This window comes from Mercurialis annua, linkage group LG3, assembly GCF_937616625.2.
Source record: "Mercurialis annua linkage group LG3, ddMerAnnu1.2, whole genome shotgun sequence".
Lineage (NCBI taxonomy): Eukaryota > Viridiplantae > Streptophyta > Magnoliopsida > Malpighiales > Euphorbiaceae > Mercurialis > Mercurialis annua.
Genome location: NC_065572.1, coordinates 55,513,941 through 55,527,859, shown reverse-complemented (window position 1 = coordinate 55,527,859; position 13,919 = coordinate 55,513,941). Strand labels below are relative to the sequence as shown.

The window sequence follows — 13,919 nt, the reverse complement described above, 5'->3', positions numbered from 1 at the left end:
GATTGTTGTGGTCCATTGTTAGAGTTGGAATTGAAGTCCCATTGATTTTGATATGGGTGATAGCTTGAATTGAAGTTCAAGTTTTCATTGAGGTTCTCCTAGTTGTTGTCCCAACCATAATTCGGAGGGTTATCCCACTCCGGATCATACATGTCGGAATAAAGGTCATTATCTTGCCATTGATCACCCATATAATTGACATGGTCATTCCAACTTGAATAGAGTGTGGGACACTCGGCTCCGGTATGATTAAAATCCCCACAAATCTCACAATTTGAATCCCATGCCATTACTCTTTCCCAAATATATTCACCATAAAAATAATATTAAAGATAAACCAACAACTACACAAATTTCTGCACAACCACAAACAAGAATACCAAGCGTAAACCACGAAAAAAGCAAAAATGAACAATAAAATTAAAAAAATAAAACAATAAAAATAGAAAATAATGCTAACTCAACCGAATTTTAAAATACTTTCAATCAATTAAACGCAACCTCATCCCCGGCAACGGCGCCAAAAACTTGTTAGCACATTTTCACTCACTAACTTGTAGTAACTCGACAAGTCGAGTATCGATCCCACGGAGATAAGAGGTTTAAAGTGAACGAATACGGATTTTGAATTTCAATTCGGAAAGCAAATGAGCAATAGGATTTAGATTAATAACTATGAAATTTAAACACTAATTACCGAACAATTAAACTAATAAACCAATAAATTATAAACTAAGCAAGCAGTTAACAAGCTAAACGATCAAATACTAAATGGTTTTAACAAATAGGTAAAAGGCGCTTAGAGGTTGCTAATTAGGTTTGAAAACGTTCCTAGGTAACCAGGGTTGATTGAGTAATTGGTTCGGGTCAACTCTTTCTAAAATGCCTAATCCGCTCTCTCGAGTCCGCAATTAGAACTAATTGTAATTAAATTAATACACCGAAATCTAAATCGCTCTCGCGTAATTAGATTTCGATTTTACTAATTTAATCCAATCACGAAGCTAAGCTATAACCGATTAAGCCCTAAACCGCTCTCGCGTGATTAAGCCCTAATTAAGTGATTTGCTAATTCCGGATAATTAAATGACTCTCGCCTAATTAATTAATCTTTAAACCTAGGATTAGGAGATCAATCTATCCTAGGCATTAAGCATACAAATCACTACAAACCTTGAACCCAAACAAACCCTAGTCAACTAATCACAATCAAACTTCATTAACAACCCCTAAATAAGGGGGTTTAGCTACTAAACACAAGCATGCTAACAACAACTAATAAACAAGAAGTAGGAATAAACATGGTGTAGAGAATGATTACCTTATAATGATTGAAGACCCAAAGCATAAAATAGATAATGAAGAACAATAATAAAAGGAGGAACAATAATCTTCTATTGATTAAACACTAGAATCCACAATAAAGCTTGATAAAACTAAGAACAAAGGGAATTTACAAAGCTGAGAATAGTAAACTAAGATGGGGGCTACAAAATTCTAATAATAGTGGATAACCCTAAAAATAGAAAAAGGGGATCCTTTTATAGTTCAAGGACAAAAAGGGAATAAAATACACTATATGACAAGTCTAAATGAGGTAGCCAATCAAAATAGACCACAGATTTGTCCACATGTGCCTTTTCAGCTTCAAATCATGTGTCTTCATTAATGAGGTGTTTCTTTCGAAATGAAGTGGTTTCTATAGAAATAGGCTAGCTAAAAAGTCCCCTGGAAGCATTTCTGACATGGTTTCTATCGAAACCACCCATGTCTCAATCGAGACAGGTGTTTCTGAGGAGGTTTCTGAGGAGGTTCGATAGAAACATGCTCTGACTTGATCAGTTCTGCTTCTTCTAATCCTGATTGCTCCAATTACGCTCCAAATTCCCCGATTCTATCCAATATGTACCTGAAACACTTCGACATGAAAATGAGCAATAAAACACCTTCAATAGATACTATCATAGCATAATTACCTCAAAATAGACTAGTATAATAGGTGTAATTCTACACCTATCAGGTATTTATGAAAATCATTTATTTTTTTGAGTAATTTCCGCATTTATTAATTAGGTGATGTATTTATGTAGACCTGGCAATTCGTGTCTGCGGGTTATAAACTGGTCAAACCCGTTTAGACACGAACACGATTAGGCTAAACACGAACACGACACGATTATTAATCGGGTTTGATATACAAAACTCAAACACAACACAGATATTACGCAGGTTACACGACACGACACATATAATCACGTTTATTTAAGCGTGTTAATGGATCAACCCGTTTAAAGTGACACGTTTAAACCCATTTAATTATTGAACTACTTTTTTTTAATCTATTTAATATAATACTAAAAGAATTATTACTATATTTTGAGATAAATATTATTTTAATTATATATAATATAATTTTTTTTATTAAAATTAAGAATTCAATAACATTTAAATTATAAAAATAAATAATTTTTAATTAAAAATACTTAACCGTGTTTAAACGGGTTTAAACGGGTTAGGAGTGTATAACCCATTTAAACCCGAAATTAATCGTGTTATAAACGGGTTGACCCGTTTATGACCCAAACCCATTTACGTCAAAATCAAACCCGTTTAACTTCGTGTCATGTCGTATTATTTTATCGCGTCGTGTCTAAAATTGCCAGGTCTATATTTATGCAAAGAGTGGGGCCATTTGGGTTATTTATGTGCTTAGCTCTAGATTTAATGTAGATTGGGCCTAGCGCAAGTGTAAGATTGTTAGTGATATACACTAGGTTAATCATGTTTAACCATGTAATGACTTTATTTTTTAGGATGCACACACTGACGCAAGAGTCACGATATATACCTACTAATACATATTAATTGACAATTCTTAAAAACAAATTGAGTTAAAAAAATCCATATCAAACCAACATTTGATTAATTGTTCTTTTGTTAAATTTAACTAATTGAAATTTTAAAATTGTTATTTATTGTTTAAATAATAAATTTATTTATTTATTTAATATTAGATATAATTCTCATTTGATTAATATTGTAATTTTTTTATTTTTTTATGAGATATTATATATAATTTATAATCTTGCATATTCAATCTACATATGATAAGAAACTAAGACCATATAACTATATGCGCATTAGTATATTTGAGTCTTTAGGTTGAACGCGTGTGGAGGGTCACATTCAATTTTTTTGAGATTGTTTTACAAATACCAATGAAAATATTTACAAAGATACTACTTGCATTTTTTTAACAGAAATATAAAAAATAATTACAAAAGTACAAATTTTTAAAAAATAATTACAAAAATACAATTTTTATATAAAAATTTATATATAAAAATGCAGTTTTGTATATAATCCGTATATAATACGAATTATATACGTTTTTTTATTGAAAAACAGATCTGAGAATGAGAATATCTCTGAAAACGGAAAATATGAAGATGAAGATAAAGCCAAATTTTATATAAAATCCGTAAATAATCCATATTATATACAATAAAAAAAAACAAATTCAGATCTGAAAATATAAGATCTGATATTTTCAGATTCGATTTCATGTTTAATCGACAAAGGAGGAGCAGAGAAGGATGGAGCGGCAGCGGGCGGAGCGGAGAGTCAGGCGGCATGGAAAGAGAGTGGCGGCAGCGTGGGAGGAGAGCGGCGGCGGCGTTAGGTGAAAGCGGCGGTGGCGGTAGAATGATGGTGGATGTGTGTTAATGGAAGAAAATAAAAAAATAATTAGGATTTTGAGAGATGTAGAAGATGGAGAAGATGAAGTGTAAAAAAGGAAATAATTTTTGTTAATAAAAGAAAGGGATTACTATACTTTTGGTGTTTCAACTTTTTACGAAATGACAATATTGTGTTTGAACTTAATTTTGTCACAATACGGTGTTGCAACTTGTTGAATAGTTACAATATGGTGTGTTTGCCAGTTTCAGACTTTAGCTAGTTTTCAAACTTTTTTTATTATTTCAGTTTTAGTCCTTAAACTTTTACTTTTTCAAAGGCCTAATCACTCAAAAACCCCTCACCTTTAGACTTTTTTTCAATTCCACCCCGACGTTGAAAAATTGTCAATTTTACCCACTTTTGAATTTTCCGTTTTCAATTGTACCCCAATTTTTTAATTTTGTTAATTTTTTTACTTAAATGATGAAATCATTCAATTAACTAAGTTTAAAGATGAAATTAAATTCTTTTTTCTTCAAAATAGTACAAATAAGTCCTTTATTATTAAAAACTAACTAAAAACCATAATCAAATTAACACTATTATAAATTCTTAATTAATTTAACTAAATTTAAATAAATTTTAAAAACATACAATTAATATATGCTAGACATGGAGGATGTTTTTAAATTTTTTTCAAGTCAAAAAGACGTTAATTTAATATTTCAGGGTACAATTGAAACACAAAAATGCAAAATAGGGTAAAATTGACAAATTTTCAACGTCAGGGTATAATTGAAAAGGGGCTAAAAGGTCGGGTTTTTTTAAGATATTAGGCCTTTTTCAAAACAGTCCAGAAATTTCTAACAATCTACTAGACTCTGATACCATCAATTGTGAGCCTACTCCTACAATAAGAGTTACTCAAAGATCTTTAATTTTTTGTCTATTATTTCTAGACTCCTTCAGCTTCTCATACTCATGAAAGTATCGAGAGCTAGCAACAAAACCTAACGGTTCTCTGTTCTTAAGAAAATAATTCTCAAATTCACTATGTTTAAGAGTCAATTCTTCTAAATGCTTAGAAAAACTTTCTACAGATTTGTTTACAGTTTCTAAAGTCACACTTAGAGAATTAAGACGATCAATAATAGAATATAATAACCCTATTACTGGTTCCTTACCTACTCCGTGGTCTAAATGAAAACAATCAGGATAAGGGCAATTACCATTCATCAAGCTTTAAGTAAAAACTTCAGATAAATAAAACAATTTATTCATCTAAAAATATATACCTTCAATGAACAGGGTCCACTAAGCTTCCGCAATTGCTTCCACTTCCTCTACGCTCGTCACCAGCAGCTAGAAGGATCTTCTGTGTTATGAATGCCCGCTTCTCTTCAATTGATTATGAGACTTATGAAACACTCCTTCACCAGAGCAGACCGTTGTAAAATAAACAAGGTATATAGTAGCAAAAACTCTCAGACAATTATATGAAAGCACTCTGATTTATTTATGATCCCTTTGTTCATAGAACTTAAGGGTATTTATAGAGAATACAAAGACTAGCTGGTGCCTCTAGTACTGTTTTCCAGCTCAAAAGACTCAATAATTGAAAGCAATAATTTAGACAGTTGGTGTCTCTGGTCCCATTTTCCAGCTGTAGTACAATAACTCACAATAATGCAATATAAAAGATAAGATTCCTACTACAGCACTAAAGATATGGCACATATATTAAGACACATGGGTCATATTATGGGTAGTGCTTTGTAGGATAGTGGCTGCCTCAATTGTACATATTGAGGGTGACATCATGGATGACGCTTTTGTCATGCCACTTGTGAGTGAGTGACAGGCAGGTCCCAATTCATTTCGTCTAGTTCCTGCCTTGCTTTCTCAAAGAGCCGTTCTTTATATTCAGCTACTTTCTTTCAAATCTTAAATTTTTTTGATTTGAAATTTAAGCTAGCATCTCTGTTAACTAGCTTCAAGAGTAATGTTTTTGCCTCTTCTCGTCCAGAGATAAATCTTGCATTATTGATAACTTCAAGATCTTTGGACCAGATGGTTATGAACATTCTTCCATCTCCGAGAATAATGTAGTTAGAATTATTAACTATATTCTCCAAAACAGACTTGAGGAACTCAATATGAAGAGCTTTGTTTGTGAGCTTTGACTCTTTATATATTTTCCACCTTAACTTTTGATTTTGACTATTAACTTTCTGGGGTTCCACAAGCTCTCTATTGGTGATAGGATGAAGATCCTAAATTTGATAAGGATATCGGACCTTACCATCCTCTTCATATTCCATCATTGTACTTACAATTTGAAATGTAACAAACCTAGATGTTTGTTTAACATAACTTAAAGCTGTCTGCACAATTCCTGGAAATACTGACCGGGGAGTTTCTAAATCCACTTCTAAAATTGAAGTTAGACCTGCTTCTGTGAATTTTAGACTTTCCACCGCCATGTCTGCTTCAATTTGCAAAGCGGACCATCCATGTGACTGCCAATGAATGTATGGTTGTAACATAGAACATTCCTTGAGAGAACGATCTATCGAATCAACTATTTTCCTTTTAATAGTGTATCTTACATCTGGGGGTAAATATTGATTCATTCTTTCAAGAAGTTGTTTCCTCTCAGAAATATGTGCAAGAAAATCTTCTTCTCGCGCTGAACGGAAACCAAGTTGTTTTTCCAATTTTAAAATGTATTGAACAACTTCATCTGCAAAGTGTGATATTTGCTGAAAATCTTTATTTTGGATTCCTCCTTTTAGACATGCACACAGATTAGATCCGTCTTTTGAAAGATTAAGACTTTCGTCTTCATAATAATTCCAGGTTTGTTCAACCTCAGGATTTTCTAATGATGCAAGAAATCCTCCAAGATCAATATCTTCAGATTCGATTTTTGAATCTTTTTCTTTCTGAGAATGTGATGGTTTTTCCACAGAATATTTGACTTTAAAGTCATATTTTCCAGAGGGTTCGCCTAACGTATCCCACTCAGGACCATTATCCAGAAGATCATCATTATCTGAATATTCTTCTCCAGAATTATTAACAAATTCTTCCTCATTACGAGTTTGATTTGGAACCTTTATAGGTTCACTCACACTTTTACTAGCCTCGTGACCTGAAATGTCACCTTGCAGTATTTCAGCGTTATCTTTTTGAGAAGAAAGCTGATTATCATAGTCTTCTTACATTTTTTGTACCATTCTTCTCGCAGTTTTTCAGCTCTTTCTTTAGTCAAGCCAAATTTTGCAGCTCCTTCGGCTGGATGATCTCTCTTTGGCGTTTGAGAAACCAATGGCTTCTTATTCTTGTTCAGTTGAACCAAGGATTTTTCCCTTCGTTCCTGTTGGGGAACCAAAGGTTTTTCTTTTACCTTTTCATAAATCTTTTTTGGGTTTATCAGTTCTTTTGAACTCGCAACTTCATTTCCCTTAGGGCATTCTGAAGTAAAATGACCAGGTTGCTTGCACCGCCAACAAAGACTATCTTTTGAAGCCTTTGTTTTCTTGTTCGTCCTTTTAGGACCAGAGCCTACACTCTCGTTCTCTTCATTTCCTCGCTTCATAGGGCACTTCTTTCTTGTATGCCCTTCCTTCTTGCAAATCCAACATAGCTTGTTTTTGGCAGCAAGATCCATCTGCAATATCAGAAAGTTCACGAGAAAGAGAATCAACTATTACATTTTTATCAGATGCAATATATTCAATATCAAACTTGTAATAACTAAACCATTCTTGCAACCTCAAGAGTCTAGTTTGTCTAGCCTCTTTGAAGTTCAGACTCCTAAACCTTTTGACATAAGTAGAATCTGTTCTAAGAATCAACCTTTTCGGTGCTAAGAAAAGATAAAAAGCTTTCATACCGTTTTTAGCTTCTAATACTTCTTTTTCATGAATTGGATAATTTAGTTCTGCACCTTTAAATGTTCCAGACCAATACTTACAAATAGGTTTAGGTTTTCGTCCTTTGATTCTAAGGACTGCACCCCAACTTTTTTCTGAAGCATCCGTCTCTAAGACTAACTCATCTGTATCAGAGGGTAAATTTAAACATGGCAAATTTTTCATCTTTTCTTTTACCTGTTGTACAACTAGAGTGTCTTCTTCATCCCAATACCAAGGAGTTTTATCAGAAGATTTCTTAGATATCCTTCCTAAGTATTTGGACAAATCTTTCACGAATTGTCTAGCATAGTTAGCAAGTCCACAAAATCTTTGTACTTGCTTCCTATCTTCTAATTCATCAGGAAAATTGATAAGTTTTTCAGAGATATGACTTTGTAGCCATATCTTTCCTTTTGCAATCTCTATCCCTAGAAATTTTATCTTTTTTTAAACCATTCTATCTTTCTTTCAGATAGAATCATACCTTCCTTTTGAAGGATGTCAGTCACTTGTTCAAGGTGACTCATGTGTTCAGCTTTATTATTGCTAAAAACTAACACATCGTCTATATAGACCACACAAAACTTCTTTAATGCCTTAAAAGCATTATCCATTTTTCGTTGAATATGCCTGAGGCATTTTTCAAACCGAATGGCATTACTAACCATTCATACATTCCTTGAGGAGCATTGAACGCTGTTAATGGTATAGAATCTTCCTCCATTTTTACCTGCCAATAACCGCTTTTTAAATCAAATTTAGAAAAAAATGGATGGTTGTTTAAGACTTAACCTGTTAATTACATCTCCTGTTGTAGGAAATTTATAGCCATCATCTTTGGTCATTTGATTCACCTGACGATAGTCTATAACCATTCGTGCTTTTCCACGCACCTGCTCTGCATGATTAATTACCATAAAAGCTGGACTAGAATGTGGACTTTCACTATTTCTAATCAAACCTTTTTCGAGCAATTCAGGAATTTATTTATCAAATTCTTCTACCATTTCTTCAGAATATGTTATATTTTTTGATCTGATGATAGTATGAGGATTTTTCAGTTCTAGTTTGGCTTTTATACCATTTAGAACCCATAACTTTAATGGATCTTCACTAAAGTTATCAACTAACTTGTTTAGAAACTTATCCTATTTGTTTCCTGCAAGTTGTATGCTTCTTGTAATAGGTTTTTCTATTACATCTTGCGTTTGACACAAATTTTCATACCAATTGGTATCATTTGGAATTTCCGATCCAAATAAACAATCTACCCATGACTCACCACGCTGTGCTCGCACTCTGTAAGCTGGTTCACAAGGTAGAGATCCACAAAATTCAGAAACTTTTACGGGATAAAAACCGAATTTCAATTTTGATTGTGGACTCGTAAGAGTTATGATTTTGACACCTGCAATTGAGATAAATACATCATCTTTCACAAAAGGACGATTTTCTTTTTGCCCTTTTAGGAAAGCATTTCCTAAAATCTTATTAATAATGAATTGTTTTTCATTAATGATAACAGGAACCTTTTCAGCATAATGTGTTACTAGATTTACCTCACCTCCTGCCATACGTAAAACAATAGGTTCGGCCAATGACTTCCACCATTCATCTGGTAATGCATTGGGTCTTGCACTACTGATTGTTGCTCCTGTGTCTATTAACGCATCTAAACAATAATCATAATAACATGAAAATTTGAATGTTAGTGAAATATAAGTGCTCAAATTGGTTTTTTCTAGGCTAAAGATCTTTTGTGATGCCATTGGAATAGGTGATATCATATTTCAAATATCTTCAAAAAGCATTGACCGTTGTTGCGAAATAGTTTGGATTTTCGAACAACCTCAGGAAGTATTATTGCTTGTCTCATTAATCTTACACTTTCTTGACCTTCCTCTTCATCTGCATAAATAGGTAGACTTATTTCTTTGTAGCCTATAATTCTCCTATTATCAGATGATTGTCCATCTTCTTCTCTTATTGATGTTCTAGGAATTTCTACCCTATTTTCAGTTGCACTAGACACTGATCTTCTAGGTATTTGGTCTAATGTTGTAGCATTAAACATGTTCCTAGAGGATAATGATCTCCTGAGAATAGGATAAGAGATTCTAAAAGCTCTCATAGGCTCTTCTACATTAAGAATGATGTCTTTTCCCCTTTAGGTTATATGAGAAGATCCTATTTGCCTGGAAGATTCAGCTGGTTTTGTAAGCACCCAACTCTTGAGCCAACTTAGTTCTACATGATTTATCTCTTTCCTATTGAATTGCTTATAGTTATCTGAACCTTCTTCGAACAATTCTGTTACTTTAGAAATGTTCCTCACTCCTGGATTAGTCGTGTTAATAAGTCTAAAGACAATTCTAGTGTGATACGCCAAATACTTGGCCTGAGAACTCATTCTATTCATCTTAGTGGATTTAATCCCAAGAGTCAAAGAATTTCCCAAACATTTATCGCTTAAATCCATCAAATAATTTGGATAGGCTTGAAACCAGACTGGACCATTTGCTAGGTTAGTCTGAACACCTGATATTAGCTGGTCTTTAAATTCTTTCCATCTTTTGTCTAAGACTGCTGCTATCACAGGACTGTCCGCTGAGAGATTAAACAAAGGGACTAATCCTACTTGCACTAGACCAACATGGATGTATATATATTCACCTTTAGACTTATTCATCATTTCTCTAATTTTGGCAAGTGTAATTAGAGACACATCCAATATTTCTAATTCTGTGCTAGAAACTTGAGCTGTGGATTCAGACTGGGAGACATCGTTTGGCAGTTTCCATTCTAGACAGTTTCTAGATGGATCCTCGTACTGAAAGGATTTTTCATGCACCAGGGTAGTATCTAATGGTACTAACTCATCATCCATGTCAGCTCCTGAAGTGTTCATCATGAGTATTTTAGCTGTCCATAAATCAGATTCATCATTATCAGTTTCATATTCAGAAACTACTTCATAAATTGAACCTACTTCAGAGTCTATATCAGAAAATTCTTCTTCATCTATTGGCTCATATGCTAGACTCTCATTTTCGAAGAATACTCTTCTAAGATTACTTCTTTTTCTAATAAACCTACCTGGTCTATCAGACTTCCTCTTTTCCTCTCTATCCCTTCTCGATATTCTTCTCTTTCTATATACTTTGAAATTTTTCTTTTTTGAAGAATATCCAGTCCTAGATTTTTCTTCTGTTCCAGAAGAACATCCATACCTTCCTAGAACATACTTAATCTGAGAACAATAACTCTTGTTTAAATAAGGAAGACGTTTTGCATCTTGCCTTACTTGGAGTTCAGTGCATGCTTTTCTCATAGCATACCTCACTGCTTGTATCCTCCCTCCTAAACCATCAACTATTTTGTCTTCATTTAGGAGAAGTTGAAATGCATTCTTTGCTACTTCCGGCCAAGGATCCGGGAGTTTAGCAAAAAATAATTCTGACATGTAATTTTGGGCCGCCAAGTCTAAATTATAATAATATTTTTGAAATTCACAAGCAAAGTTATCAAAATAGCACATGTCACAGATTTGTAGTTTCATTAAAGCCATTAAAGATTGCTCTTTTTCTAATGACTCTGTTGACAACGAAAAACCACAAAATTCTCTTTTCAAGGCGTCTACCACTATAGCTAGTACTCCATATGCAAACACTTCTTTATCAATTTCCTCTTTTATTGGAGTATGAGCTATTAATGATTCCCAATATTTTTTAGCATTACCAACCATGGTGGCTTTGCACAATTCGTAGGTACCTCCAGGAGTGTAACCACCTGATTTGACTGTAAATCTGATCATAGTAATCCACTCATCTATTTTTTCGGACGCATGTTTTTCACAATGTAAGTTGAGAAATGCCGCCGGGCTAATTACCGGTCTCAAAGGGTTATCCCTAGGTACAAATTCTTCTTTTGTCCTATGTGGATAATTAGGTTTGTACATTGTTCTCTTCGTAGAGACTAACTCATTAAAAGTTCTGTCATCTATATGCATATGAGCTTCTTCTACCAAACCTAAGGATTTTCTAAGATCTTGTGCCATATTATTATTATTCATGTTGGCTTCTTTAGTTGATGGATCTGCAATAAAAGGAACAAATTTTTCTTTTCTTAATTGAAGAATTTCTTTTTCAGTTATTAGTCCTTTTATCTTTTTTAAACCTTTTTCCCTTTCAATTGCATCTAACCTTTCATTTACCAGTTTTCCTACTTCATTTGTTAAAGTAGATCTTTCTTCTAGTGAATCACCTAAAATTCCTTTTACATGAAAATGTTCAAGGAATTGGTGCACTTCACTTTACACGTTGTGTAGAGAAGTCAATCCTGATGGATTACTAGAGTCTGAACTCTCGACTGGATTACCCATTAAACTAGCTTAATTAAGCCTAATTTAATTAATTATCATTCAAATAGTGTTAATTACACTATTTCAGAAATTTATTTTCTTCTTAGTTGAAAATATGGACTAAATTGAAAATATTTTTTCTTTTTGTACTTATCAGTACTGCTGCTTGAAAACTATAGGAACTAAACTTGCCTTTTTTTGATAGTTAAAAATCTGGTTGGTAACCTTCAATCTGGTGGTGACCTGCTAAAAACACCAGTTCGTAACTTTTAAACAAGTTCACACACTAACTTGTAATAAAATTTTGTTTAAACTATTCTGTTATTTTTAAAAAAGTTCACACACCAAAATTATATTAAACCCATAAAAGAAATAAGGTGGTATATTTGGAAATATAAAAAATGGCCCAATGCCTCAAAAAACCCGACCTTTTAGCTCATTTTCAATCCTACCCTGACGTTGAAAACTGGTCAATTTTACCCTATTTTGTATTTCGTGTTTCAATTGTACCCTAAAATATTAAATTGAAGTTTTTTTCATTTAAAAAATATTAAAAAAACGTTCTCCATGTCTAGCATATATTAATTATATATGTTGAAAATTTATTTAAATTTAGTTAAATTAATTAAGAATTTAAATTAGATTTAATTTGACTATTGTTTTTAGTTAGTTTTAAAAAATAAAGAATTTATTTGTATTTTTCTTAATGAAATAAATTTAATTTAATTTTTAAATTTAGTTAATTAAATGATTTTATCATTTAAATAGAATAATTGTAAACAATTAAAAAATTAGGATACAATTGAAACGAGAAAATGAAAAATAGGGTCAAAATTGACCAGTTTTCAACGTCAGGGTAGAATTAAAAAGAGGCTAAAAGGTCGGAATTTTTTGATATATTAGACTTATAAAAAGCATTTTTATAAAGAGAAAATATGAGATAGCATGTTTATAAATATCTTATCTTATTATGTTATAGAATATAATTTTTTTTTTCAATTCTCCTCAAATAAGATAGTAATAAATAGTCAAATACAATACCTTTTTTTAATTGATATATTTTGAATTACATTTAAGTTGGGATAAAGAAGTATATTTTATGATTCATGTGAGCAGAAAATTGTTAAATCATTTTGTCCATGTAAAACCATTTGCAAATGGTCCAAAACACATCTATATCTTCTTTGAACAGTTTATATATATTATATACTAACAGAAAACGTTAACAGTGGTTTACGTAAAGGGCTAAATAGTAGTGTAACTTTAAACTATAAACTTTTTCCGATTTGTTTAAAAGGAAATATGTATTTTGTATTATGAATTAGAAAAAAATAGTCAATATTTTCTCTGTTCTATTTTAATTAATTTTTATTTATTTTTAAATGTCTTATTATAATTAACAATTTTTTTTTATAGAATATTTTTCACACTAACTATTTTTTACTTCTTAAATTAATACATTTTAAAAGATTCTTTAAAAAATGTGATACATTTAATATAATATAAAAACATAATAAAATTATTAAATCATTTTAAATTATATATACTGAGAATTTTCAGAATTAAAATGAAACAGAGAAAGTGTAGTTTTTTTTTCATTTTACTTCTATTAATGGTAATTTTATAAATTGTATTTATTATTAAAAACAATTATAAAGAGAAAAAGGACAAAATATATTATTATCAAACCAGTTTTATTATTGCAATACAAAAGTTCATGTTTTTAATTTAATTATTAATTTTTAATTAAATAAAAGAATACAATTTAATTATGTAAAAATATGAGATGATATGAGTTGGTTGATAAAAATGATAAAATAATGAGTTGGTAGGTAAAAATGATAAAATAATGAGTTGGTAGGTAAAAATAATATAATGATGGGTTTTGTACATTAAATAGTTGTGTGTGAAATATTTTGTAGGATAAATTATTTTTAGAGATAATCTTGTAAAATAAA

The 13,919-nt window shown here is 31.7% G+C and overlaps 1 long non-coding RNA gene across 1 annotated transcript; it reads right to left on the bottom strand.

The window, feature by feature from the left end:
• Positions 1–1,372: 1,372 nt before the first annotated feature.
• Positions 1,373–5,179, bottom strand: LOC126675048 (uncharacterized). Its single transcript, XR_007639677.2, has 2 exons — positions 4,977–5,179; positions 1,373–1,909 (listed from the first exon to the last, which is right to left on the bottom strand). It is a non-coding gene; the product is annotated as an uncharacterized LOC126675048 (long non-coding RNA).
• Between the last annotated feature and the right edge of the window lie 8,740 nt (positions 5,180–13,919).